The sequence below is a fragment of the Panthera uncia genome (genome assembly GCF_023721935.1).
Source record: "Panthera uncia isolate 11264 chromosome D3 unlocalized genomic scaffold, Puncia_PCG_1.0 HiC_scaffold_8, whole genome shotgun sequence".
Classification (NCBI taxonomy): Eukaryota; Metazoa; Chordata; class Mammalia; order Carnivora; family Felidae; genus Panthera; species Panthera uncia.
The window spans coordinates 53,673,547-53,701,130 of record NW_026057586.1 but is presented as its reverse complement, the minus strand read 5'-3'; the positions used below and the strand labels follow the sequence as shown (position 1 = coordinate 53,701,130).

At 39.1% G+C, this 27,584-nt stretch overlaps 1 protein-coding gene and 1 long non-coding RNA gene across 2 annotated transcripts in view; one reads left to right on the top strand and one right to left on the bottom strand.

The window, feature by feature from the left end:
* The window catches only part of DLGAP1 (DLG associated protein 1), a 933,957-nt gene that overhangs the window by 355,267 nt on the left and 551,106 nt on the right, over window positions 1-27,584 (top strand). The gene's annotated exons all lie outside the window — the stretch shown is intronic.
* Window positions 8,867-12,011, bottom strand: LOC125914438 (uncharacterized). Its single transcript, XR_007455308.1, has 2 exons — window positions 11,861-12,011; window positions 8,867-9,046 (listed from the first exon to the last, which is right to left on the bottom strand). It is a non-coding gene; the product is annotated as an uncharacterized LOC125914438 (long non-coding RNA).

The following is a 27,584-nucleotide window of genomic DNA, read 5'->3' as shown; positions in this document are numbered from 1 at the left end:
TAGTTAGGACTCTCAAGAAGGAAATTCTGTAGAACTGATTCTCTTCCTTTGTAAGTTATTTGTTCTCCCTGGAAGCCCACAAGAATGCGTATTATGCTTACTTTCTGAAACATCAACATAATGTGTATTTCAGTCTCTTCAGTCCCTCTTTTTGATGCTTTGAAGATCTTTCCACCTACACACTTGTGACTCCTAAGCTCTGGATATGCTCATTAAATTATTTACTCATGTACTATCCTCTTGTATGATTTTATAAAACAGATGTTAGAACTTGTAGAATTATTTGCAAATCTCTTACCTTTTTTCTTACACCTTTTATCTCATTGTTTGTTAATGTTACATTTGGGGAGATTTCCTCCCCTTTTATCTCCTATCTCATTAATATTCTACTTTGCTTGCATCTCAGATATAAGACCTAAGATACAATAATTTTTAGTGAAACTATTAATTCTTCTTAATACTCATGATTTAAATGTCTAAGATGTCTATATTTATTGGTCTAATCAGTATATTCTTGCTTAGTGCATTTAATACTCTAATACATATAAAGCTACTATTTACACTCATTTACTATAGCATTTTGTGTGCTCTTTTATACATGTCTCCTAGGGCATTCTCTGCATTGTTGAGTCTTGTCTTTCTCTTTTGAGGACTTTGATTTTTAGCAATGGTTTGATCATCCTTTGTTGTCTGCTCATGTTTGCATCTGCCAGTGTCTGTTTATGTCCCTAAGAAAACAAGTTCTGATTATGAGATCTGGATTAGGGGAAACACTCGGGCTTGCTACAGTCAGGTACGCGACTATCCTGCCTTCTTGATAGCAGTTGCTACCCAGGGCCTTTCTATTCCCGGAGCCTACCTTCACTACTTTATCCTGGGGGCTAACGTGTTTATGTTGAGCCTCTCAGCCAACTGCGCAAGGAGCTCCCCAGTTGATCAGTCTGGGGATTTCCTTCACGATCGCTTGTTGATCCTGCCTATCCTGCCTCTGTTGATGCAGCAAACCCCCTTTCTCATCTCTCCAGGAGTCAGCTGTGGGGATGAATTTATTCAGCCTGTTTCCCACCCTTTCTCATAACTTCTGCTTCATGCCTCTCAGAGATTTCTAAAATTAACTCTTTGCTGCTGGTAGTGGTCTTTTCTTCCTTTTCGTTTCATTGTCTTTTTTCGGTGATTTTTGTGGAGGATTTAAAAAATTTGTTGTTTCCGCACTTTCCCAGGGTTTGAAGCAAAAGAGATAGTAGATAAATGTGACAAGCTTACCATCGATACCAATTAGCTACCCACCCTTGACAAGTTGCCTTAAAGGGTATAAATTCTAAGTTTAAAACCCGAGTCATTTAAAATTCTTTCCAACCATCCATTATCCATTTTATAAGCAGTCCTATGCTTATTCTGTTCTTAAATACGTCATCAAAGTTAATTTTAGAATCCATAAGGAACCCACAGAATAGGTTACAAGATAAGATTATATTGTATCTAAAGAAATGGCATTAGAGAGGAACACATATTATATTTAAGATGCTTAGAGCTATTCTGTCACTGTTCATTCACTGCCACCCTCACTGTCACCTTGCTGTTATGGACCGCCAGTGTTTTTTTTGTTTGTTTTTAATTTTTAACATTTATTTATTTTTGAGACAGAGAGAGACAGAGCATGAACGGGGGAGGGTCAGAGAGAGAGAGGGAGACACAGAATCCAAAGCAGGCTCCAGGCTCTGAGCCGTCAACACAGAGCCCGATGCGGGGCTCGAACTCATGGACCGCGAGATCATGACCTGAGCCAAAGTCAGATGCTCAACCAACTGAGCCACCCAGGCGCCCCTAGGACTGCCAATGTTTTCACACCTAGATTGTTTCTCATTCATTGTTAGAGGTTAGTCATTTTTTCTAACTGGGGACTATCTCTTAGCTTAGCTTTTGGAAAATGAGGAATGGTTTCATATCCATCATATTTCAGAAGAAATTGTTACTCAAAACTACTTCTCTTTGTAAGTAACTTTCATATAACTTCTCTGTATCTGATTCATATAATTTTCCAAGACTAATAGCCTTCCTTCAGAATTGTGATTCATCATAAACATATGGTTGCTCTGGAGGTACTAAACAAGTCTGATATTTAGCTGTTGTGAAGGAAATCAGGGTAGAAAATGTGGAATTAAACATTTGGCTATAAATTCTCTTTCAGGCAAAAAGTAGTCAGTATGAGTATTCTGAAACAGAAGAATTAGGAATTAGGAAACACACACATTCTTCACAGGTTAGGGCACTGCATGAAAAGCAAACGAAGAGATAAACGAGTCAATGTTACAACCAGAACTTTACAACACAGATTCATCATTCCCAGTATATGATTTCCAGTGTAATTTGTAACAAGATGTGAGGGTCCTCCCTCTTTAATTTATTTGAAAGATATTTATTAGGTACCTACTATGAACCTATTAGTGCTTTAGACACTATCTCCCTAGAAATTTAAAGACAAAATCCTTTTGCCATGAAGAGCTTACATACAAGCAAGAAAACAATAGTTACTATTTCTTGTTTTTGTTTTTGTTTTTTTAATTTAAAGTAGGCTCCATGCCCAACATGGGGCTTGACCTCACGACCTACCAACTGAGCCAGCCGGGTGCCCCAGTAGTTACTATTTCTTAAGCACAGTCATGTGTGTGGCAGGTGATGTATACATAGATATAGATATTATATAGATAGATGATAGATAGATATCACATTTCATTCTCATGTAAGTCATATAATGTAAATATTAACCCCAAAAGGACATCGAAACTTACAAAGGCTAAGTAATTTGCCAAAGGCCAGGTAGCCAAAATGCTAAACTAAGTCTAACTCCAGAGCTAGTGTTTCACCTCTGAAGGGCATTTCCTCCACTTTCTGCTCTAATAAGACAGACAACACATTTGCAAGTCACTGAATTTCTCGTGTCTCTTTTTCCTCAGCTGTACATATGAAATTTGGCGTCAAGTAGTTTCTAAAGTCTTTCCCAGCTGTCAGGTTTTAGCCATTTGATCCGTTCGCTGTTGTTTTCCCAACACAACAGCAGATGGCAGTACAGAGCAAAGAGCAGCTAAGCCAGTTTCCTCTTTTTAGGTCCCTCTGATTCTGCAAACAAGGATTCCTTTTCATTGCTGTTATTAGATATTACACAGTCACTAAAACTGTAAATGTACTCTTAGGCTATAGAGTATACTATAGGGGCTATTTTTTATATATGTGTGTTAAAAACACAGAGTTGCTCATCACAGTCATCAATATCTACAAATAACCCAAACATCTAAATCTGTCCACATTATTGATATTTTAAATATCTGGAAATCGGAAGATTAAAGTCATGGTTTCAAACTGTAAACATACGTGAAAACACATAACTATATATACTATATTATATATATTACATAGATCTACATATAAACATAAACACACAACACATTAATACGTGTGATTTAAAATTAATACCAAACGCAAAGTGTATAGTTCACTAATTCACTCAATATTTATGAAGCACCTATTAAGTGAAGCACTATTAGAAACCTAGAGATCAATAGTAAACAATTAATCCTGTCCTGGTCAAGCCTATGTTACACTGAGGAAGCAGCAGATAAGTAAATAAAAAGAGAATATGTTAATATATGTAGTATGTCAGATGGTAATAAACGCAAAGGAGAAAAAAATCAGGGAAGAAGAATATTTTTATGTGAGGAGGGAGGGTGTGTGTGTGTGTGTGTAGATATATATATATATATATATATATAATATAGATAACATTATATATATGTATATATCCTGATTGAAAGGTATAAAATACATACAACATACTATCCTTTTGATATGAAAATGCTGATTTGAAGGGCACATATACCCGAATGTTTACAGCAGCAGCACTATCCACAATAGCCAAATTATGGAAAGAACTGAAATACCCATCGACTGATGAATGGGTAAAGAAGATGTGGTGTGTGTGTGTGTGTGTGTGTGTGTGTGTGTGTGTATACAAGTATATATACAAGTGTATGTATGTGTGTGTATATATATACATACATATATACATATATATACGTACATATGTATGTATATATATACATATATATACGTATATATGTATATATGTGTATATATACATATATATGTATATATATGTATATATATACGTGTATATATATGTGTGTATATATACATATATATGTATGTATATATACATGTGTATGTGTGTATATACATATATATGTATGTATATATACATGTGTATGTGTGTATGTATACATATGTATGTATGTATATATACATGTGTATGTGTGTATGTATACATATGTGTATATGTATGTATGTATGTATATATACATATATATACATACATACATACATACATACATGAAATCTTCAATGGAATACTATTCGGTGATAAAAGAATGAAATCTTGCCATTTGCAACAATGTAGATGGAACTAGAGTATATTATGCTAAGTGAAGTAGGTCAGAGAAAGACAAATATATGACTTCACTCCTGTGTGGAATATAAGAAACAAAACTGATGAACATAGGGAAAGGAGGGAAGGAAAAATAAAAGCGAGGAAGGCAAATAATAAGAGACGTAAATACAGAGAACAAACTGAGGGTTGCTATAGGGGAAATGGGGAGGATGGGCTAAGTGGGCAATGGGCATTAGGAGGGTACTTGTTGGAATGAGCACTGGGTGCTAACTAATTTGAATTTAAATAAATATTTTTTAAAAAGATACTATCCTTTTATTCCAAATGAGAATCAGGTAGTGAAAAAGCCAAGGCAGAGTACAGATACTAGGCTGTGTGGTATGGAAAATATCAGATCAAGGGCAACAGTGATGAGGAATATGCTGATGCTAACCTGTAAAACACAGGGTAAGTGTTAGATCCATAAAGGTGTTCCAGGTGGGTGTGATTACACAAGAAATGCTTGGATTTGACAAGGAATACAAAAATTGTCTCTCTACTCTTAAATACTGAGAACTAACTGAGGGTTGATGGGGGGAGAGGGGAAAGTGGGTGATGGGCATTGAGGAGGGCACCTGTTGGGATGAGCACTGGGTGTTGTATGGAAACCAATTCGACAACAAATTATATTAAAACACACACACACACACACACACATACACACACACACACACACACAAATCATCTCTCTTCTGCCTCTTACTTACTCGGATGAATAAGAGAGACTTCCCTCCTATGCAACACTGCCTTACCCAGGTTTATATACAGGTTTATATACAGATAGTCTTCCAAATCTCTGGACTTGAGATATACAGTCATTCCTGCACAGCAAAGTCAAAAACCATCCCATTGTATGTTGTAGCAAACTCCACTCCTGACCACTGGTAGGGGAGTAAATGGAATACTGCTTCAATGACTTTACTCTGCTTTCTGTACTAGCCACTGGTTTTTCCCTGTCACAGAAATTCTACTGTCATTTCTATCACCTAGGGACTTCTGTGTGCATATCACATGTGGGCCTAATGTACAGACTCTGAGTCCCTAATTTTCTATTTTTATTTTCTAGTTGATTTCTTTTTTCTAAATTTAGAACACAAAAAGCACTAAGTATACCTGGAGGAATGTTTCCAAACACATATATGTAGTGTGTCAGATGGTAATAAATGCAAAGGAGAAGAGAAGAACTCTCCGAGACAACCTCTCCAGTCTGCTACCAAATCTAGCCCACAAGTAGCCCAGTTCTCATCTAGATATGCCTGTGAATTAGGGAGACACAAAGGTATATTTGGCTTAGAATGGCCTGGAAAAAAAACATTGAAAATGAAAGGGTTTGGTAGACTCTTTGGAGGTCAACCTTACCCCAGGTTGGTTTGGATATTGGAAACCACATCAAACTCCCAAGTATTTTTTTTTTTTAGCGAATATTTCAGTTCCTAGGTGGCCTGGAACCTGGTGGCCTGGTCTCAGCCTGTCTGGAATTCTCCAGATTATATAAGGCCTCAGACTGAAGCCCCATTACTTTGGTCTCAATGATGATTTAATGTTCTTCAATCTCTAAAATTCGCTTGTTCATGTACCAGTTGTCAGTTTCCTTTGGAATAATATTAGCCAAGTAAGACCAGTGCTGATACTGAAATCAGCAGGTTCTGAACATCAAGTGTGGTGGCCATAAAAACACACCATTCACATTTCTTGTTGCAGGCGCATAACTTTCTGAGGGCTCAGCTGCCCATCTTGGATCTACCACCACATTTGTGCCAAACCTGTATATGCCACGTGCTGCTTCCAGCCAGTCAGTAAGCACATCAGGAGCCCAGAGACAGACCCATCTCAAGAACTGTCCGTGACTTTGGCTTGTACACCTGCCATCAGTCTTCCCAAACCTTTCTTAGAAATGCCTTGCAGTCTAAGACGCTTCCTTCCCTTCTCTCCTTCCACAGGTAGCAAACTTGGAAGTCTGAATGCTCTCCTCACCTCTTCCTGCTTCTTCCTCCATAAATCTCTTGCATATTCAATATCGTCTTTGGCTTCTGCTTCATAGCAGACCTGAACTAAGACATCGTGTGACTGTGTATCTATCTTTACCATGAAGACCATCAGTCTTCTGTTTTTCCACCTTCCTGATACTCACATACCCGTTATGAAAGTGTTGTCCTCTTCTGTGAAAGTCATCGATATGTTTGACGTTGAAAGGCTCAACCCTGGCAACAGTGGGGTGAAGGTGATGCATCCATCTGTATGTCTCACCTGTTTATTTGTGACAATGTAATTGTAAGCCATCCAGGGCATTCTGACATTTCTCTTAAAATTGCATTGCCAGCCCACTTAACTGGCATCTCAGATGGCATTAGGCACACTTGGTGGCACACGCATCTCCTCCCTCTTTGGTAGCATTTGTGCTGTTCATCAGATATTGCCAGTTCTCCCACCCGAGCACATGGCAGAATTACCTGTGCCCCTGTAAAGTTAGATGTGACCATACGACTTGCTTTGGCCATCGAATATGAACAGAAGTGCCATGTTGCTGCTGAGAAAAACTTTAGGAGCCAATGTGTGACCCCCAGTCTCTTCCCACTATGCTGTGGTGAACTTGGAAACGTGTGTCCAGATGAAGCCCTTGTCAACCTGCCCTGCCCAGTGGCTGCCATAAACAGAGCCCCTCCTGCCAGCCTCATTGGTCGTGTTGTGTGGGCAAGACAGAAACTTGTGTCGTGTTAAGTCACTGGGACTTTAAAAATTATTTTGGAATCATTTGCTTTCACAACGTACACTGACACAAAGCTCTTCCCACTAAAAACTCCTTGAGAATAGAAAACATCCTATCAACTTTCTGTTCCCAAAGCACATAAAATAATACTTCATGATAAATCATTATTGAAATAGTGTTTCGATCATAATCGTATCTCAACTTGATTCAAAGCTCTGGTGGCTATCTCTTAGATATAAGAGAGTTTTATTTTAGCCATTCAAGGAGTATGCATTTCCAAAGTCAGTGCTCTTTGAGTAAAATGTTACTAAAAAGGGCTATTAGGGATTTGATGTTGTGTTACCAAATATGAACAATCCTGATTCAGATTATCATCATCTAGCATTAACATCTTGGGTGTATTTGGGTCTTCTTTTGCTTTTAGAGTGATTGTTGAGAAAACAATGAAAAGACATAAAGTTACAGGGAATTTTCTGTATATTAAATTCATGCTGCTGCTGAAACCAGTGTTTGCTTCTCTTCCTAAAGGAACAATACCTCCCTTTGTCTATGTGCTGTTAGATAGTTACAATTTCTACATGGAACTGTTACGTAAACTCATTGAATCCACACAGAATAAAGATTCTTCTCGGGGTGCCTGGGTGGCTCAGTCGGTTAAGCGGCCGACTTCGGCTCAGGTCATGATCTCGCAGTCCATGAGTTCAAGCCCCGCATCGGGCTCTGTGCTGACAGCTCAGAGCCTGAAGCCTGTTTCGGATTCTGTGTCTCACTCTCTCTCTGACCCTCCCCCATTCATGCTCTGTCTCTCTCTGTCTCAAAAATAAATAAACATTAAAAAAATTAAAAAAAAAAAAAGATTCTTCTCAACTTGGAAGAAATATGCACTTTCAGTGATAGACTAACAGCTTACTTTGCCATCCTGTGAAGGCTTTTGATTAAATCCCTTGTGAAAAAAAATTAATTTTAAAAGAGCCCATATCAAGGGAGATGTTAGGGTCTTTTTCTCTCCCCATCAATACAGTACACCTCATGTGGCTTCTTCCATAATGACAATTTCATATACTACCACTCAGAAAATCTTTAGAGAATGGATATTTACATCTAAGGGATCAGAGAGTAAGTGCGAACCATCAGGAACCATTCTACAAAACCAAGTGCCAGAATCACCTGGGGATAAGTGGCATAGAAGTAACAGGGATGCAATCACAATTCCCTTTGACCTCATCCCAGTGGTTGTCACATTGCCCTCCGCTTAAGGGAATTAAGGAGTTATGAAGTGGCTTTTTAAATTTGTATAATACTCTTGCTTCAAAGTAATCCTGATGCCATAAAATTACTTTTAAGGTTTATCTGCATGTGTAGAATTTTTCTTAAAAATGAAAAATTCCATCGTTGAAATATAGTTTTAATTGTGTAGTGCTGACTACCAAACTTGTCTCATCATCCCAGAAATAAGGTAAATAGAAAAATGGATCAGTCACGATGTGGTTGTACAGGACACCTTTGGATGTTTCCTGGTAGCTGGGTGTCGTAAAAGTCCCCTGACTCTGCTGGATTGAAGGAGGCTGACCCTTTTAGGAAAATCTTACCTACAGTTTCAAGGACACAGGCTGTTTGGAGAAATGAAAGTCATATTGGTATATGAATTTTTAAAAGGAAACAAACCACATAGAACGACACATTCTGATGACTCTAATTAAATATAACAGATGAAAAAAGGATGAGTCTTCGCCATAAAGGGCACTGAGAGGAAAATGCCACGGTAGAGCTTAGGCCAGGAATCAGTTTCCAAGTGTTCTTCAGAAAATGTTTCAAGAGCTACATGCTGTTTTTGCCAGGCTTCAGTAATGGCCTCACATCTTTCAAAGATAAGAGACACATGATTTTGTCTTCCTACCTCCCCACCTAAGTTCACAGATTACAGTAATAAACACTTAATGGAAGATAAGTCAACACTTTAGAGTTCTCTGTTATTTTTTTGTCAGTTTTCCAGGACAGGTGACATCCTAAGCTAACTTCTGGGCGTTAACCTGTTTAAAATGTAGATAGTCAGACCTGGGCCTGGCATACCTGGGCCTGTGATGTTAGAAATTGTACAAGTTTCCATTGCATGATTAATAAAGTGGGTAGAATGTCATAGTAGGAATAAAAAGGCTTATTTTTTCTGTCCGTTTTAAAGTTTGCTGAGGCTACGTTAACTTCTATCAACCTTAGTTTCTTTTCCATAAATGAGGATGAAACTATTACCTACCCTGCCTGTACCTCACCAGTACGTTCTGAAGATAGAGTAAGATCTATAAATGAAATAATTTGCATATAGTAAAACTCCATATAAATCTGAAGGCTATTATATAAGTGTGAATATAAGATGAGTGCTTGCTTTCCTGACTTGAAATGGTATTTTCTCTCTAAAGCTTTCAGTAAGAGAACGAAAAATACTGCCTTATTTGGCCTCAGCAGGGTTTAGCTGTATGTTCACAGAGAACACAGGGCCACAAAGAATGTACGGAAACTTGGCATTTGACCCCCTTACTCAGGCAGATGTGTAGAGAGCCACTTGCCACACTTTAATTATTTAACTGTCTGTCTCCCCTGCTAGAGCAAGGATAATGTTTGTCTTAGGAACCACTGTATCTGTAGCACTAAGCATAGGGCCTACCATACAGTAAAGCCTTGATAAGTAAGAATGAATAGATGGGAGGGAGGGAGGGAGGGAGGGAGGAAGGAAGGAAGGAAGGAAGGAAGGAAGGAAGGAAGAAAGAAAGAAAGAAAGAAAGACAGGAAAATCCCAGAGACAATGATGATTACAGTCAGGGGAAGGGCCAAAACCCATTCCAAATCCATGGTTACAATAGGATATCTTGGGGACACCTGGGAGGCTCAGTCGGTTGAGCAGCTGGCTCTTGATTTTTGCTCAGGTCATGATCCCGGGGTCATGGGATTGACTATTATGTTGGGATCCTTGCTAAATATGGAGTTGGTTTGGGATTCTCTCTCTCTCTCTCCCTGTGCCCCTCTCCCTCACTCTTTCTCTAAAAAATATTAAAAAAAAAACCAATAGGGTATTCTAGAAGAGTACAAGGTTGGCACTCACCAGGGTAGCCCACTGGGCAGTCCACATGTGGGGTTTCTTTCCCTTGGGTAATACACTAGAGATAGAGACTGACCAAGAACAAAGCAAGGCCTCTGACAGATGGCAGGTTAGCAAAGTCAAATTCAGAAATAGGACTCAGGCAGATACCTCCAGCTCCCAGAAGGGAATTGGAATGCTTATCAGTTTACCAGAAAAGGAATTCCATAAGGGGACTGAGGCAAACTCCCGGACTAAGGAATTAAAGCCAGCAGGGAGGTCAGGTTTGGGCCAACCAAGAACATAATTTTGAGAACTGGGAAATGATGGAAGGCTGGACCAGGGGAATCGTTTCAGCAGCATAGGCACCAGATGGGACAACCAGCCTAGGCCGCTTGGTCAAATGGGAGGAGGAAACCTGAAGCCAGCCAGCCAGCCAGGACTGACTCCGGGAATTGAGGTAGTAGGGGGTTGACATGAGAGTAGCATCAGTGACCCAATGACACAGAGCTAAATATAGACCAGGCAGTGGCTGTCATCTGTGTCACACGATCATCCTTCCCCCATGTGTCAAGTTTTTAATTTTGACAAGAGATCAAAGCTTTCACGTGGACTAATGGCTTGCAAAGGAGTTTTAAAGAACTATGTAGACAAGTAGTTCCTAGACTACAGAGTGTATCTTATAGTCAGAAAGGTGTCATTTTAGAGAGGTAATGACAAATGTCAGTTCTTCTTTTTCAATCCCAAGGCAGCCTGTCCCTAGGACCTTCCCTCGTTTGGTGTAGGATTGGCCTAGGAGAGACCATACATTTATGAGGTCGCGTTCTCCAGTTCCTGTCAATTCACCTACATTCTAGAATTTGTTTGACTGTCACAGGAAGAAAAGAATAATGTGATCAACCCACCCCCCCTTAAATCTTAGATTATTAGACTAAATGGGTGAGTGGGTACTGCTTGACTGACAGGACTCTTTAAGATAAATGCTACTTCTGACCAAAAAGAGATTTGCCAAACTGCATGCTTCGTGCTTTGTCATGCTGTGAAAAACTTCAAGTGATTTAGAATCAATATGGTACAAGATACGTATAAAAGGCAAAATTTGAATTTCATTACTTTAAAATGTCAGGAATGGGCTCTGTTGGCTTAGATTAATGTTGCAATTCTTTGTCCTAAATGTGAGTAATCACATCTCTCCAAAAATGAACATGTTTCTTGAAAATGGCTGAATAAGAGCTTTTATATACTCTCTCGTATCATGTAATTCACCGTTTTTCCATTTTGTTTTTCTACTGGTCTGGGATAGTTGGGGTGAACAGTGTCCTTCTAATTCCAATAGAGGTTTTTGTTCCTCTTCACACCTCAGCAATATTAACAGGATAAGCCATTTTATAGGTGATAAGCAGATGCATGTAACTGTCACAACTCGACTCTTGATTTGGATGAAGGTGATTGACCCCTGGACTTTTTCTCCAGGTAATATGTGTTTTGAGATATGTTGCAAATGGACTAAATGTAGCAACATTGACATCCACCCCTAGCTACTGACACCTAAGTGACATTGGCCTTGGTTTCCAGTTTGTCGACTAATCTTATCATAGATTACCTTTGAAAGTATGTTCGGTAGCTAATCTTCATCTCATAAATAGGATTTGGTCTGTTTCTTGTATCCATTTTATTGCTGTTGGCTGCTCTTCATAAAGGTTGATTATGATGTAAGCAAACACAATTGTGGGTATAACTAAGGAGTCTCATTGTATTGACCTCAGCAACATTTATAAAATAGATTTCTAAACAAAAAATGTTGGGATAATCTGCAGTTCTACTATTATCCATATGGAGATGGATATGCTAATTATGCATATGTTATGATAAAGTAAGCTATTTTACTTCTCCGCAGGATTGTTTGAGCCTTTCTTATAAAGACAGGGAGCTCTTCGAGGAGAATTTAGAAATGGTTACATTAACAATGGAAATATTCATTCTGCTTTTGTTTCAGAGGAAGTTAAGGAAGATTTGACTTTTTCTTCTGAAATCAAACATTGGAATAAATTACTAGAGTAGGCTGGAAAAATGCTTTGCTATAATTCTTTAACAGAAATCCCTTGTTCCAGGATTAGGTGCCTGGAGCAAAGAATAAGTGTCCTTAGACTCTCAGTCTGGTCTTACCAATCTTCCATTCAAGATTTATAACACTTGTTAATTCCGGCCTCCTGGACCTGCTCAGCTTAGAGACCAAAGGTAAAAGCACTGTTGTCCCCAAATTTGAACTCCAGACCCATACATCCATCTGTATGTTCCACAGGTATTTCAAATTCAGTCTCTGCAAGAAAGAATTTTGTTATCAATCTCACAGCCTATAAGACTATATAGTCCCAATGCACTCTTTTGATTACTACTGATCTAAAATCATTTAATCAGGCTTTTTTTTTTCCTTTCAAGAAACATTATTGAGAACGCTTCAGGCACTGTGCTAAGTGCTACCTAGAGGTACAAAGAGATAATGCCCTGATACACATAATTAAGCGTTTCCTTTGCTTCAATCCTAGCAGGGTACACAGCCCTATTTTTTAACCATTTATAATTATTCATTGATCTGCATGATTTCTCATGAGACTCTGAGCCCCCTGGCATCTCTAAAAGTTTCATTTTTAAATGTTCCAAGAATTATTGAACCAACATTTAATGGATGCCAAGATGATATGGAAAGACACCCAGTTTTCTAGGCTAGGAACAGTAGGTCTCATGAATCATTTATCAGCATACTCACCCCAATTGATCTTGTTCACTTCTGGTCTATAATTAGGTAAATATTAGTATTGAGATTTGGGCAATAGCTCATATACAATCTTTAGATGCTGTACCAGTAAGTCAACAATTATACAACCAGCCATAAGGAATCAATTTTGCAAACTTCTGTGTGTGATTTTGATTCATCAGAATTTGAAAATAACCAGTTTATAGGTCAAATCTGTTCCAGTTAGTGTCTTTGTACTGTCAGCAGGCAAATACCAGAAGGAGATGTAGACATTGCAGGTAAATGGAAGTTTCATGTAGAATCTTACAGTGTTAGCACTGTAAGAGGACTGTGGTTCCTGTGAGGTCACCATCATTCTTAGTAACTGTTTCAAGTCGTGTCTGTTTACACATATATTTTTTTAAAGTTTAAAAGATTATGCAAGAATATTAAAGGATTAACCTTTTTATTTTATTTTTTTAACTTTATTATTTATAAAGAGAGAGAGAGAGAGAGCACGCGCTTGAGCAGGGGAGGGGCAGAAAGACAGGGAGAGAGAATCCCAAGCAGGCTCCACCCTGTCAGCGCAGAGCCCAACACAGGGCTCGATCTCGCAGACTTTCAGATCATCGCCGGAGCCAACATCGAGAGGCAGACACTTAACCAACTGAACCATTCAGGTGCCCCGAAAGGATTAACGTTTGTAAACGGAGAATGCTAAAATGGTAAAATGTTGCAGATGGCATGATCAACAACAAAACATTCCAGTTAACATTATAGTCATCAATTAAATGGTAGGAGAGAGACGTAATTACAAGATTATGACACCAAAAATATTTTTTTTAATTATGTAGTACTGGGGTGGCTCGGTGGCTCAGTTGTTTGAGCGTCAGACTCTTGATTTGGGCTCAGGTCATGATCTCAGAGTTTGGGAAACCAAGCCTGGAGTCAGGATCCTGTCTGCCCCTCTCCTGCTCACCCACACTCTCTCTCTTTCTCTCTCTCTCAAAATAAGTAGCCATTTTTAAAAACAAATGAATAAATAAATCGTGTAGTATTTGCTACAATCCAGTTTCTTTTTCCTAGAAACTCAAAATATGGATAACTCTAGAAATTGGAAGCCGGTTATCAAGAATTATTGAAAGGTTGAAAGGAGTTTGCTTTTTTTTTTTTCATTTTAGCCACATGTGAAACAAATTGCTTGTTTTTTTTTTTTTCAAATGGAGGAGTGAGGTGATTATTAGGGAGTTCTATGGAGCATGACCAACTGGCCAAGTCCCTGCGGTAAAGGGGGACTAAGGTAGGTACCTGAGTGAGTAGGGATAAGTCAGTAAGAGATGAACAAGCTAGTCTTGGAGTATTGTTACCCACTAGAGCAAACCCCTCCCCTAGAAGGGATAAAAATACACTCTTGACTTGGGACATCAATTTGTGCTACTATTATAAACCTTCCTTCAGTTAGTCATCTCTTATGAATATAGTTATTTCATTTATAATGGTGGTTATTGCTGTTTGTTTTCTTTGTGGGGAGGGGAGGCGGCCGCATGCAGTGTTTCTCCAGAACTCCAGAAACTCCAGTGTTTCTCTAAGAGGCAACAAGCCCCTTTCCTGGAGATTCCTACAATCACTACAGTTGTTTCCTAGAGATACTCCTCATCTTACATGAGGTCGAGACTTGGAATTTGCATTGTTGACAAGCGCGCCTATAGACCGCCAACATCGGACAGTCTGGGGAAATGTCAGCTTGCTTAATTGTTCGCCCATTGATTGCAGTGTTCAAAGTGGGAGTGTGTAGAGATGTGTTCCATGGCTTTTTACTCTTGGAAGTTACATCCCTTTTATGTGAGGCCCTAAACAGCATTTAGACAAGAGGCCATTCGCTCTGGGTGGCTCAACTGTGAATATCTCCCAAACCCGGCATTGGATGAAATGATTGACCTCTGTAGGAAAGAAGAGTGAGACTTGAGTAGACTCTGTATAAGAAATATCAGGGGCGCCTGGGTGGCTCAGTCGGTTAAGCGTCCGACTTCGGCTCAGGTCACGATCTCGTGGTCCGTGAGTTTGAGCCCCGCGTCGGGCTCTGGGCTGATGGCTCAGAGCCTGGAGCCTGCTTCCGATTCTGTGTCTCCCTCTCTCTCTGCCCCTCCCCCGTTCATGCTCTGTCTCTCTCTGTCTCAAAAATAAAGGTTTAAAAAAAAATTAAAGAAAGAAATATCACTAGTCCTTTGTACTTTGCCCTCTTCTAAGAAATTTGTAGCCCTTTGATTTTTAATGGTTTGAAAGAATTCTGGTTTGCCAGACGTGAACTTTGCCTCTTTTTCTCATTTCTCATTCACTTGTCCACATTCACGGACAATGCCTGATAAATGTCTTGGTAATCGTCTTTGGAGTTTCTGCATTTAATATACAGTATAAAAGAAATATTCTCCACTACTTTATGTTTAATACCAATTTGAAATGCGTTTTAAATATACAGACGTGACATTTTTGAGTCTTCAATCCTCACTGCTGAGACAATGTTTAAATGCCCAGTTAGGATTTTTCATTCACTGACACTTAAGAAAATATAAATTAGAATGTCACCACCAAGTTTCTGACTCAGCTTTTTTTTTTCCCTCTCGGTAAGTTTCTCCTGAGATTAGCTAGCCATGTGGTTCCAATGTATCCTTGAAAGATACCCACAAAGGGGAAAAAAAGCAAATTGCTTCTTTGGATATTACAAATCAGAGTAGTGGTCCATAAAAGCTTAGTGTAGTTGGTGCTTTAACTTATTACATCAAGCTGGGGATGTTAAATTATAAAGTAGAAAATGTCTCTTTTTCCAAAATAATCCTCAGAACTGAAAGGCACAAAATAAGATGTAGGTTACACCTAAACTGATGAGTCTTTTGAAATCTTCCCCATAGAGTATATTCTCCACCTGGGGATTTTACATGGCTGAGCTAAATATAAGATACGGTCTGTTGGAGGATTTTAATATCAAAAAATGCCAGTTTCATCAGAACACAGAAGAGGATCTGCCCAAGAACCATGGAACTAGATACTGTTATGACTCATACATTTCTGCCTTGACAAATTTCTGTTTTAATGTCAGATATTTGGTGATTAATTTCAGGTTTGTCATTTTCCATATTTGCATAAGGTCCAGCCAGAGTGACTGTGCAAATGCTTTTCTTTAATTGAATTTGATTGTATTGCCTACACTGGTATAGAAATTATATCTATAGTAAATATTTCCAATAGCAATTAAATATATGCACATATTACTAAAGCAATGAAAATCGTACGAGGAGACCTGTATCTTCCCTCTGCTCCAAAGACAAAACATCAGGAGAAAAGTTAAAGTCTAAATTTTGGATGGATACATCTATAGATATAGATATCCATGAGAATAGAATATAAAATATATTTTGTATGAAATGATTTCAAATGTTATGAATAAATCCTTTAGAAGAGAAAAATGATTCTGTGTTCTGCTATGAAGTGTTAATCATCTATAAACTTTGAATATTTTAGGATATATGTTTTCGTCAATAGGATGATCTTTTGGGGGAAAATTGAGATGGTTTAATCCCACAGCTACTTAAAATTAAAACAACTGTTTTACATTGTTGCTTTGAACCATATTTTAAAAATAAATTAACGAATAATCATAGGGGTGTCAGAACCTGTATTAGTTTTTTTTATCATGGTATAACAAATTACCATAAACTTAGTGGCTTAAAATAACATCCAGTTATTCAAGTTTCACAGAAGTCCAGACAGGCTTGGCTGGGTTCTCTGCCTTTGGTACCACAGAGTTAATGTTAAAACGATATTAAGGTGTTATCTAGCCCAGGCTTGTATCTCTGGATGCACTGGAACAAAATCTGATTCCAAGCTCCTTCAGATCGTTAGCATAATTTGGTTCCCTATAGTTAATAGGACTGAAGTTTCCGCTTCCTCACTAGCTGTTGGCTGGGGCTGTTGCTGGCTTCTAGAGGACATCCACGTTCCTTGGATCATGGCCCCTCCATCTCAAAGCTAAGGATGGCAGGCAGGATCTCGCTTGTGCATCCCATCCCCCCGGCTTCCCCTTCTGCCTTTTAAAAGACCCAATGAGTAGATCAGGCTTAGATGATAATGCACATTAAGGTCACCCTAGTGGGGACTTCAATTACAACTGCCAAATTCCTTCATAGCAGCAGCTATGTTGGTGTTTGATTGAATAACCCAGGAACCTGGGAGCCATCTTTAGAATCGTGCCTACCACAGAACTCTTGTTAATACAGCTCTCTGAAGGCGGTCTTCATCTTGGTGACAAACTGCCTGTGAATTCTAGCCTTGCAGATAAAAACTTTAAAAATGTTCAGCAAGTATCATGCAATACAACATTAACAGGGAATTTGGAAGAGTTTGAAGTGTCTTATTAAGTCACGGATATAAAGTAAGTTACATTTTATGGGGAATGAAAAAGAGAATGTTACTCACCTTAACTAGGACTTTTAAGGCATTTGATTTTTGCAAACTTCCCAAGTGACCTGAATGATTACAATAGTACATTATGAAATTCACTAATCCAAAACTGTTCATTCTACTACCAGAGAAGAATGACAAATCTGGTTAAAAAAAAAACAACTCACGGGGCGCCTGGGTGGCTTGGTCGGTTAAGCGTCCGACTTCGGCTCAGGTCATGATCTCACGGTCTGTGAGTTCGAGCCCCGCGTCGGGCTCTGTGCTGACAGCTCAGAGCCTGGAGCCTGTTTCAGATTCTGTGTCTCCCTCTCTCTGACCCTCCCCTGTTCATGCTCTGTCTCTCTCTGTCTCAAAAATAAATAAACCTTAAAAAAAATTTTTTTTAAATAAAAAAATTAAAAAAAAAACTCACATAATTATAGGAATAGTTATTTTCTCTATTCCTCTTCTTTATAGAGACATATGGTTGCTAGAAATAGAGGTCTTACCAAGATATTTATATAACACAATGGAATGAAATATACTATTTTCCATAAAAATTAGCTCACCTTGTTGTTTATGCTATTTGACATCTCGACTCAAGGTCACAGAGCAAGCTGGTATTCCCAATATTTTTTGTTAAAAGGGATTTACAAAATAAGATTTCATACCCTCTGTTGTCGACCTCTTTGTACTTAAGTACCCTTTAATACGTTGAGAATTTTTTTTTAATATATTAAATTTATTGTCAAATTGGTTTCCATACAACACCCAGTGCTCATCCCAAAAGGTGCCCTCCTGATTACCCATCACCCACCCTCCCCTCCCTCCCACCCCCCATCAACCCTCAGTTTGTTCTCAGTTTTTAACAGTCTCTTATGCTTTGGCTCTCTCCCACTCTAACCTCTTTTTTTTTTTTTCCTTCCCCTCCCCCATGGGTTTCTGTTACGTTTCTCAGGATCCACATAAGAGTGAAACCATATGGTATCTGTCTTTCTCTGTATGGCTTATTTCACTTAGCATCACACTCTCCAGTTCCATCCATGTTGCTACAAAAGGCCATATTTCATTTTTTCTCATTGCCACGTAGTATTCCATTGTGTATATAAACCACAATTTCTTTATCCATTCATCAGTTGATGGACATTTAGGCTCTTTCCATAATTTGGCTATTGTTGAGAGTGCTGCTATAAACATTGGGGTACAAGTGCCCCGATGCATCAGTACTCCTGTATCCCTTGGATAAATTCCTAGCAGTGCTATTGCTGGGTCATAGGGTAGGTCTATTTTTAATTTTCTGAGGAACCTCCACACTGCTTTCCAGAGCGGCTGCACCAATTTGCATTCCCACCAACAGTGCAAGAGGGTTCCCGTTTCTCCACATCGTCTCCAGCATCTATAGTCTCCTGATTTGTTCATTTTGGCCACTCTGACTGGTGTGAGGTGCTATCTGAGTGTGGTTTTGATTTGTATTTCCCTGATAAGGAGTGACGTTGAACATCTTTTCATGTGCCTGTTGGCCATCCGGATGTCTTCTTTAGAGAAGTGTCTATTCATGTTTTCTGCCCATTTCTTCACTGGGTTATTTGTTTTTCGGGTGTGGAGTTTGGTGAGCTCTTTATAGATTTTGGATACTAGCCCTTTGTCCGATACGTCATTTGCAAATATCTTTTCCCATTCCGTTGGTTGCCTTTTAGTTTTGTTGGTTGTTTCCTTTGCTGTGCAGAAGCTAATACGTTGAGAATTTATGTTTTAAATCCCTAATAGAGGTGAAGAGCAGTTGGTCACCATCCTTTGTAGGAGGCCCCCCAGGGGGGAAAAATTGTTGCCATATATAGAACCACATGACAGTAGAATTAGTGGATTCTCCTTTGCAATGGTCAAGGTGAAAGGGTGGGATTTAAAGAAAGGAAGGTTGCAAGATTGAAAGGTCAGTAGAGCCCCATCCTTATTCTTTACTTGTTTTGTCATAATAGCTATGGTAATCTAGTGTTTTTTTGCGGGGGGGTGAGGGGTATCTATACAGACACAGAAAAACGTTTCAAGTTAGAAATAGGATATTGCTCAAACTAAACACGGATCATTAGATAAAAAGACACCGTGGCACAGGATTCCATAGAGATCCCACATTTTGACGTCAAGAATGCTTGTCAATCTTTTAACAATTTGACCTCGATACCTGTGGCCTTAGAAAAGAGGTCTATTTCCCACCTGTGTTCTTCATCTATACAAAGCATTCTAAGGACTGATATGACAAACCGTATATAGAAGAATTATCTTTCATCCTTAAGATGACAGTGGATTAGTAAATATAGTGTAACGTTATGATGATGCTGAATGTGGATAAACATCTTAAAGCCCATGGGATGACTCCATGTACCTCCTTAAAATGAGTCCTTGAATCAACAAACTACAGGGAAGTCAAATATTTGACCCTGACATCTTCTCTCTAATTTGATTATAAAGCCAGATTTCTATAAAATTGGAGAAACCTTTTGGGTGCTGCATTTGCTCTATTCTAACTACTACTGTTGTTTCACCCTGCAGCTTGTCAATTATGCACCGAGAGCCATGGAAACGCAGGCCCTGTGTCTTATTTGGGCATTCCTTCAAAAGTTCCTCCCTGGGCTTCTGTACCATACAGTTAGACATGTGGTTTGATCCAGTAAGTGAACGGGTCCCACTCTGAGGATTAAAACTATCGCACTGTTGGGACGCCTGGGTAGCTCAGTCAGTTGAGCATCCGACTTTGGCTCAGGTCTTGATCTTGCAGTTCATGGGTTCGAGCCCCACATCAGGCTCTGTGCTGACTGTTCAGAGCCTAGAGGCTGCTTTGGATTCTGTGTGTCTCTCTCTGCCTCTCCCCTGCTTGCTCTTGCGCTGGCTTGCCCTCTCTCTCTCTCTCTCAAAAATAAATAAACATTAAAAAAAAAAAAAAAGGAAAGGACTATCACACTTTTAACATCAGGTCTCATGGTAGCAGACCCATGGCAGGTCACTCGATGTCAAACATGTGTGGGTGCTTTGAGCCACAATAAGAAAGCTGCCCCTTGATTCAGGAAATGGAGTATCTCTTTATCATGTTAAATCTTGCCTAAAAGGAATATAAGTGTTGCGACACGACGCCCATCCAAGTTTTCATTTCTGTGCTCTAGCACACTGCCACATTCATGTGTTGGCTTCTCAGATAATAGGCATTTCTTCTTGACCTTCATCTCCCAAACAGGCTGCTGGTGAGCACAATTTACTCTGGAACATCTTGGCTGAAATCCGTCAAGTCACTGAAAGTTTTGATGACATGTCAAGGTATGTGTGAGAGGGACAAACGAGAAAAGAAGCGGTACTTAGACCCTCACTTGGTACTTTTCACCCTATTGTGAAAATGGGGTATTTCCTTTTTTTTCTCTTTCTTCACTTTCGTGCAGATAGAAATCTCTCTGCTCTTGAATGGATTCCTAGATCTTATTATGGAGAAAATGTTTTGAGAATTGCATAGAAAAAAAAGCTATTCACTAAGCTGGGTAAAAATCCATTTATATTTTATACAGTATATACTTTCAACAATAAAATCCAACTTTATCTGCTTAAAATCTCATTGTGTTGGAACATTTAATGTGAAATCTATCCTCTTAACAAATTGTAAATGTACAGTATATTGTTGTTTCCGATTCTTACAATGTTATACAGCAGATCTCTAGAACTTACTCATCTTAGGCTGACTAGTACTTCAGTGTGTACACCTCATTTTCTTTATTCACTTATCTGTCAATGGGCATTTAGGTTGTTTTTACATATTGGCTATTGTAAATAGTGCTGCAGTGAACATGGAGGGCTTGTATCTCTTTAAGACCCTGATGTCAATTCTTTGGGATATATATACCCAGAAGTGAGATGCCGGATCATATGGTAGTTCCATTTTTTTTTTTTAATGTTTGTTTATTTTGAGAGAGAGAAAACATTTGTGTGAGTTGGGGAAGAGCGGGGAGAGAATCCCAAGCAGGCTCAACACCGTCAGCACAGAGCCCCATGCAGGGCTCGATCTCACAAACTGTGAGATCATGACCTGAGCCAAAATCAAGAGTCGGATGCTTAACTGGCGGAGGTGCCATGGTAGTTCCGTTTTTAAATTTTTGAGGAACTTCCGTACTGTCTTGCATGGTGGCCGCACACATTTACGTTTCTACCAACAGTGCACAAGGGTTCCCTTTCTCCACATCCTCGCCAGTACTTCTCTTTTTTACGCTATCCATTTTGACAGGTGTGAGGTGTCATTTCATTGTGGTTTTGAATGACCATTAGTCATGGTGCCCATACACACACACACACACACACACACACACACACACACCTGTTGGCCATTTGTGTGTCGTCTTTGGAGAAATGTCTATTCAATTCCTTATCCCATTTTTAATTGGGTTATTAGGGGGTTTATTGTTATTACTGAGTCTTATGAGTTCCTTACATATTTTGGAGATGAACCCCTAATCAGGTCCGTGGTTGCAAATATTTTCTTCCGTTCTATAGGATGCCTTTTCACTCTGATGGTTATTTCTTTCCTGGGCAGAAGCTTTTTGTGGTTTTTTTTTTTAATGTTTATTTATTTTTAAGAGACAGAGACAGAGTGTGAGCAGGGGAGGGGCAGAGAGAGAGGGAGGCGCAGAATCTGAAGCAGGCTCCTAGCTGTCAGCACAGACCCTAACGTGGGGCTCAAACGCACTAACGATGAGACCATGATCTCAGCCGAAGCTGGCCACTTAACAGACTGAGCCACCCAGGCACCCATCCTGTGCAGAAGCTTTTTAGATTGATGCAGGACCACTTGATTTTGTCTTTGTTTTTTGTGCTCTGGATGTCATATCCATGAAGTCATTGTTAAAACATGAAGCTTCTCCCCTCCAACCCTGTTTTCTTCTAAGAGTTTTACAGTTTTGGGTCTCACATTTAAGTCTTGCATGCATTTTGAGTTGATTTTTGTGAATGGTATAAGAAAAGGGTCCGATTATATACTGTTATATATGGATATCCACTTTTCCCAGCACCATTTGTTGAAGAGGCTATCCTTTCCCCATTTCGTGTTCTTAGCACCTTTGTTGAAGATTACTTGACCATATATAAAATGCAACTTCACATTATAATGACTACACTTACAATAGCCAATATTTGGGGCGCCTGGGTGGCTCAGTCGGTTGGGCGTCCAACTTCGGCTCAGGTCATGATCTCACGGTCCGTGGGTTTGAGCCCCGCGTCGGGCTCTGTGCTGACAGCTCAGGGCCTAGATCCTGTTTTGGATTCTGTGTCTCCCTCTCTCTCTGCCCCTCCCCTGTTCATGCTCTGTCTCTCTCTGTCTCAAAAATAAATAAACGTTAAAAAAAATTTTTTTTAAATAACAGCCAATATTTAATGAGGGTTCACTGGCACACCAATCTAGGCTCTTTATATATACTACCTTATTTAATGCTCACAGTAACAGTATATTACTACCAACGATTGATAGATGAGGAAACTGAGGCACACAGAGGCTAAGGAACTTGCTCAAGGTCGCACAGCTGGCTAATCATAGCCTTGCAGTTTGAACCCAGAGCATCTGAACTATTACCACTATGCTGTAGTTGTTTTGAAAGGCATATTATTCAAAAATATCTTTAGAAAACAGTTATAGAGGCACCTGGGTTGCTCAGTTGGTTGAGCAACTGACTCTTGATTTCGGCTCAGGTTATGATCCCAGGGTCTCTGCACTGAGTGTGGAGCCTGCTTATGAGTCTCTCTCTCTCCCCCTCCTAGCCCTCTTCCCTGCTTTCATGCTCTCTCCTCTCTCTCTAAAAGAAAAAAAGAAAACAGTTATAGGCACTCACTTGCCCCAACGGAGAGTCCTTAAACACAAAGCTCTTCTCTAATTCAGTGGAAAGGAGCTAAGATGAAAAGAGACATTTTTCCAAATTTTTATTATGTTCTCAACACATGAACTTACAGCACTAACTCAAAAGTAAGTCCATCTTCAATAATAATTACAATTAATGTTTGCAACACCGTACAAAGAGCTTTCACTTACAATTCTCTTAATTCTAAAGATTGAAATGTCAAATCCATAAAAAAAATGTCAATATATTGGTTAAAATATAAAATAGTTAAAATATCGGTTCCTATTTTTTTGTCATTGCCTCTTTCGTATATTGTTTAACTCTCTCAACAAATAAGTAATTTGTGTTATTACTGTGACCACGTTCTACTTGCAAAGTTGTACTCTAAGTAGTTAAAAGACTCACCCATGCTTGCAGTACCAAATAATGAGCTTCGATGGTGGGAAGGCAAAAAAGGAAATAAAAATGAATTATCAAGTGGAAAAATAACCCATAAAACATTTTGAAAATATTTTCTGTCTGTGTCTTGATTATTCAGTCAATATTAGTTACTATTTGTGGACTAGGGAGACTCTTAACTATTCCTTTTCTCTCTTTTTATTCTCCCTTTTTGTCAATTTTACAGCTTATTAAAGAGAATGAGAAGGTGAAAAGATTAAACAAAACTACTTAATAAGAAAGAAGATTTGAAATGAAGGGAGCTAAAAATTAAAACAAGACTATCTACAAGCTTTCTTTTCCTCTTCTGTTATCCTCTCTTATAAGTTTCTGCTATTGGCTGTGAAATATGAATTATTCATAAGCAATGTAGGCCAAAGGCCCATACATCTGCCTTAAAGTTTATGTGACTGCGTATTAAAGGCAGTTACTAAAAGTTACCAACACTAGATGAAAGAAGATGGCCCAAAATCAGCACTTAAAAATATCACAAGTGTTTGAGTGACCAGAAGGCCAGGTGATAAACATGTATATATTTGGGGCTCAAGTAGGGCAACGTGGTATTGAACCATGGCCAAACTACCTTCCAAAGGGAACGGAGTAAGCCTGTACGTGTTCAGGAACTCAAAGACGACTGAGCACAGCCAAATGTAAACCAAATGACATTACAGGACAGAGATAAAGCAAGTCCTTGATCATTACCCCGAGAAGCACGCTGCAGGTTCCCTATCCTTCAGCACCATATATGAGATGTTTCCATCAATGTGTGAGGTAACAGCCAAAGTCAACCGAATGAGTATGCATCATAAATTGGAGTTAATACGTGTTTAAATTATCTTAAATTATTAAATGTAATGCTCATTGAAATTTGTTATCAAGTCTCTCGCCCCGATCTGCTTCTTTATAATTATGGTATCTAGAATTAAGGAATCATTCTTTAGAGCAATAGGGAATTATGCTTGTGTTGCTTGATTGTGCATCTAGACTTATCACAATGGCAAATTCCACATTCAAAGACTGTCAAAAGACACTTATGGATATCATAGCCATGCTTCTGCCTCTCCAGTTAAAGGGTAAATTCAGTCTATCTTCTCTGCATCTGAGAAGCTCTGTCCAAAGTTTCAGAGCTCTGTTAAACCTTATTTTTGCTAAATAGCCTTCAAAAAGAGAGAGGGAAGGCATGGCTCAACTCAGAATAAAAGGAAAAATTGGATAAGGGATGAGCTTCTATCTTTCCAAAAGTCATGTTCCGCTTTGGTATATTGATACAGTATGTATCAACTCATGTGGCTTTAACCAAGTCTCAGAAGTTGTAAAGGGAAGTCTTCATGTACTACATACAAATGACAGTTGGACTCATTGGTTCTGTATATTAATTGAAACAATGCTGGCCATTATTCTTAGCGTGGACGCTGTATCCATATATCCATATTAAACATATATTTTAAAATGTCCGTAGCCACAAGTGGAGCGATATGCTTGCCAAATTGAGCCTAAAACGTTTCATATCCCTCTGACGTGTTGGATACTGTATTTCACAACTGAGATAACTTACTGCCTCTTTTCTCCACTCTTCCTTCTCTCTCCTCAGGTACAATTTTGCCTTCTAGTATTTTAGTGCCAGCCAGTGATCAGTTCTCACAATTAAATAAACAAGGAGAGTGTGTGGGACTGTACTATATAGAATCTGTTACTAATGAACTGACAGAAATCACAATTACAGTGTATGGAATTCTCGAAGGAATTCACCACCCAAAAGCAATTTCATTCCCATTTGCCCCTATTAACAAAGAAAATGTTACTAGAGTTTGTAGGGTAGAATATATTGAAAAGAAATAATGCCACTTTTGTTTTAATGACTACTTATATTGAGCTTTATATATCTTGGAACTGAGTTTCATTCCGATACTGTTTTCTCCTTTCTCATTCTTAAGCATAAGAAATTTGTAACTCCCTCTTTTCTTCCACTTCACTCCTGAATGGAATTTTAAATCATAATGGGATGAATGGTACCCAGCTGGGGTTTTAAATGTGTAATCTATATTGAGAGAGTAAACAAGATAAACACACTCTTTGTGGCAATGTGGCAATCTGAAATTTCTCTTGAAAAAGTACTTGGAACAAAGATGCACCGTGATGCTAATAATCACATTTGGGGGGCGGCAGGGAAGGGGGGAGTAAAGGATCTATGAGGTGGCATCCCTGTCGTTTCCAAGGGTTCTTGAGGAAGAAATACCGATGTGGGAATGAGAAATATTCTACTCATGTTAAATGAGCTATAAGATTCGAGGGAGAGGCCACTGTAGCAAATTTTGTTCTCTGTGTATCATGTTAGGACTCCTGGTAGTTTGTTCATTTGCAAAGGAGGAAGCTGAGTTAAATGCTCCTCAGGATCTGTCCCAGCTACTACAATTCCAAGTGCAGTGTTTTTGCACCAAGATCAATTTTCTTGTTTGCACACCTGCTTTGGGTTTTAACACATCTGCTCTTAAAAGATGCCTAAGTTGATAACCAGTTGTGTTCCTTCTAGCATTGCCTCATATCAAGGACTCGGTTTGTACGATGGGATCTAATTTACTTTATAAAAAAACATTAAAGCTGTCAAAGAAAGTTACTAGCTTTAAGGTATGTGGCCTCTTTTTCTATAACTAAAAAAATAAATAAATAAACCATAACCTTTCCCAGATGGCATATTTATAATACCTTTAGGTTTCCCAGGTAATATTTGTCAAAGAGGTGGACATGAGTTGTAAAAACTATTGCAAATATTGGATCGGTTGTCACCGAAATTAAACTGACCGTGTACTTAAGAATTTTCAAAACAGAACGGAACTGAGTGCTGCATTTTAGAATCAGATTAGCTAGCGGACTGTAATCGATTAGGAAAAAGGTGATCCCTTGGAGACAAAGACAAAGAAAATCAAAGCCTTAGGCAGAAACCATTAGCAACCGATCCAGTATCAAGTAAGTGGCTCTGTGGCAGCATGAAAGCTTTTGAAGTGTCTAAGTGGCAATTTCCTGTTGTTCCCAGCTCTACAGATTTATTTCAGGAACATTCCTAAAGCCTACAACCTGGTGAGGTTGAATGGAGGTACATGATCTCCCCTCATCTAAGAAAAGACCAATTTTTGTGTCTTTCCATCCCTGAGGTTTTTTTTCAATCACCTTTTTTCAGCAATGTCATATAAAATATGCCCAGAACACAGCCTCTGACTTATGTGCCTTCACTTAATGGCATTTCAGTAACTTTACCACTGACTCAGATCCTTAATAAACCTGTAATGTAATAGGTATTCTTTTCTCTGTAATTGCAAAGAAAGTACATTTTAATTCAGCGGAGTAAGACAGCTAAGTGGAAATTTGTGTAGATAACAGAAATATTCTAATTACATTTTGGGAATTGTAAGTACAACTTTTGTTGCCAGGTGGCCTGGGGAGACCTCTGGGCCCTGCCTGGGGTCTCCACCCATTGGTCCTTGGGATATCACTGGAGGCTGTCCGTCTTGTTGCGGGACAGAATTCAAGGACAGAGGAGACACAAGAGCCCAGGGGTACAAGTAGGAAAGTTTATTAAAGTGAAAGTACTCTCTGGGGATGTGGGCGCAGGGGAGCTCAAGTGACAGCTGCCTATCCCAGGGGGTGGGTCTCTGTTATTGATGGTTGTTAACTAGGTGGTGGAATAATTGTTAGCTGGGGAGGGGATTTCTTTGGGAGCAGAGTTTTGTGCCTTTTTTCCCTTACTGGGTCAGGGGTTTCCAGCCTTTGTCTTGGTCTGGCCGGGTTTGACCGGGCTTCTCATGGCTTTATTTTAAAAGTGTTGCCAGGACAGGTCTCTGGCTTTCCCAGAATAGCTGTGACTCCCC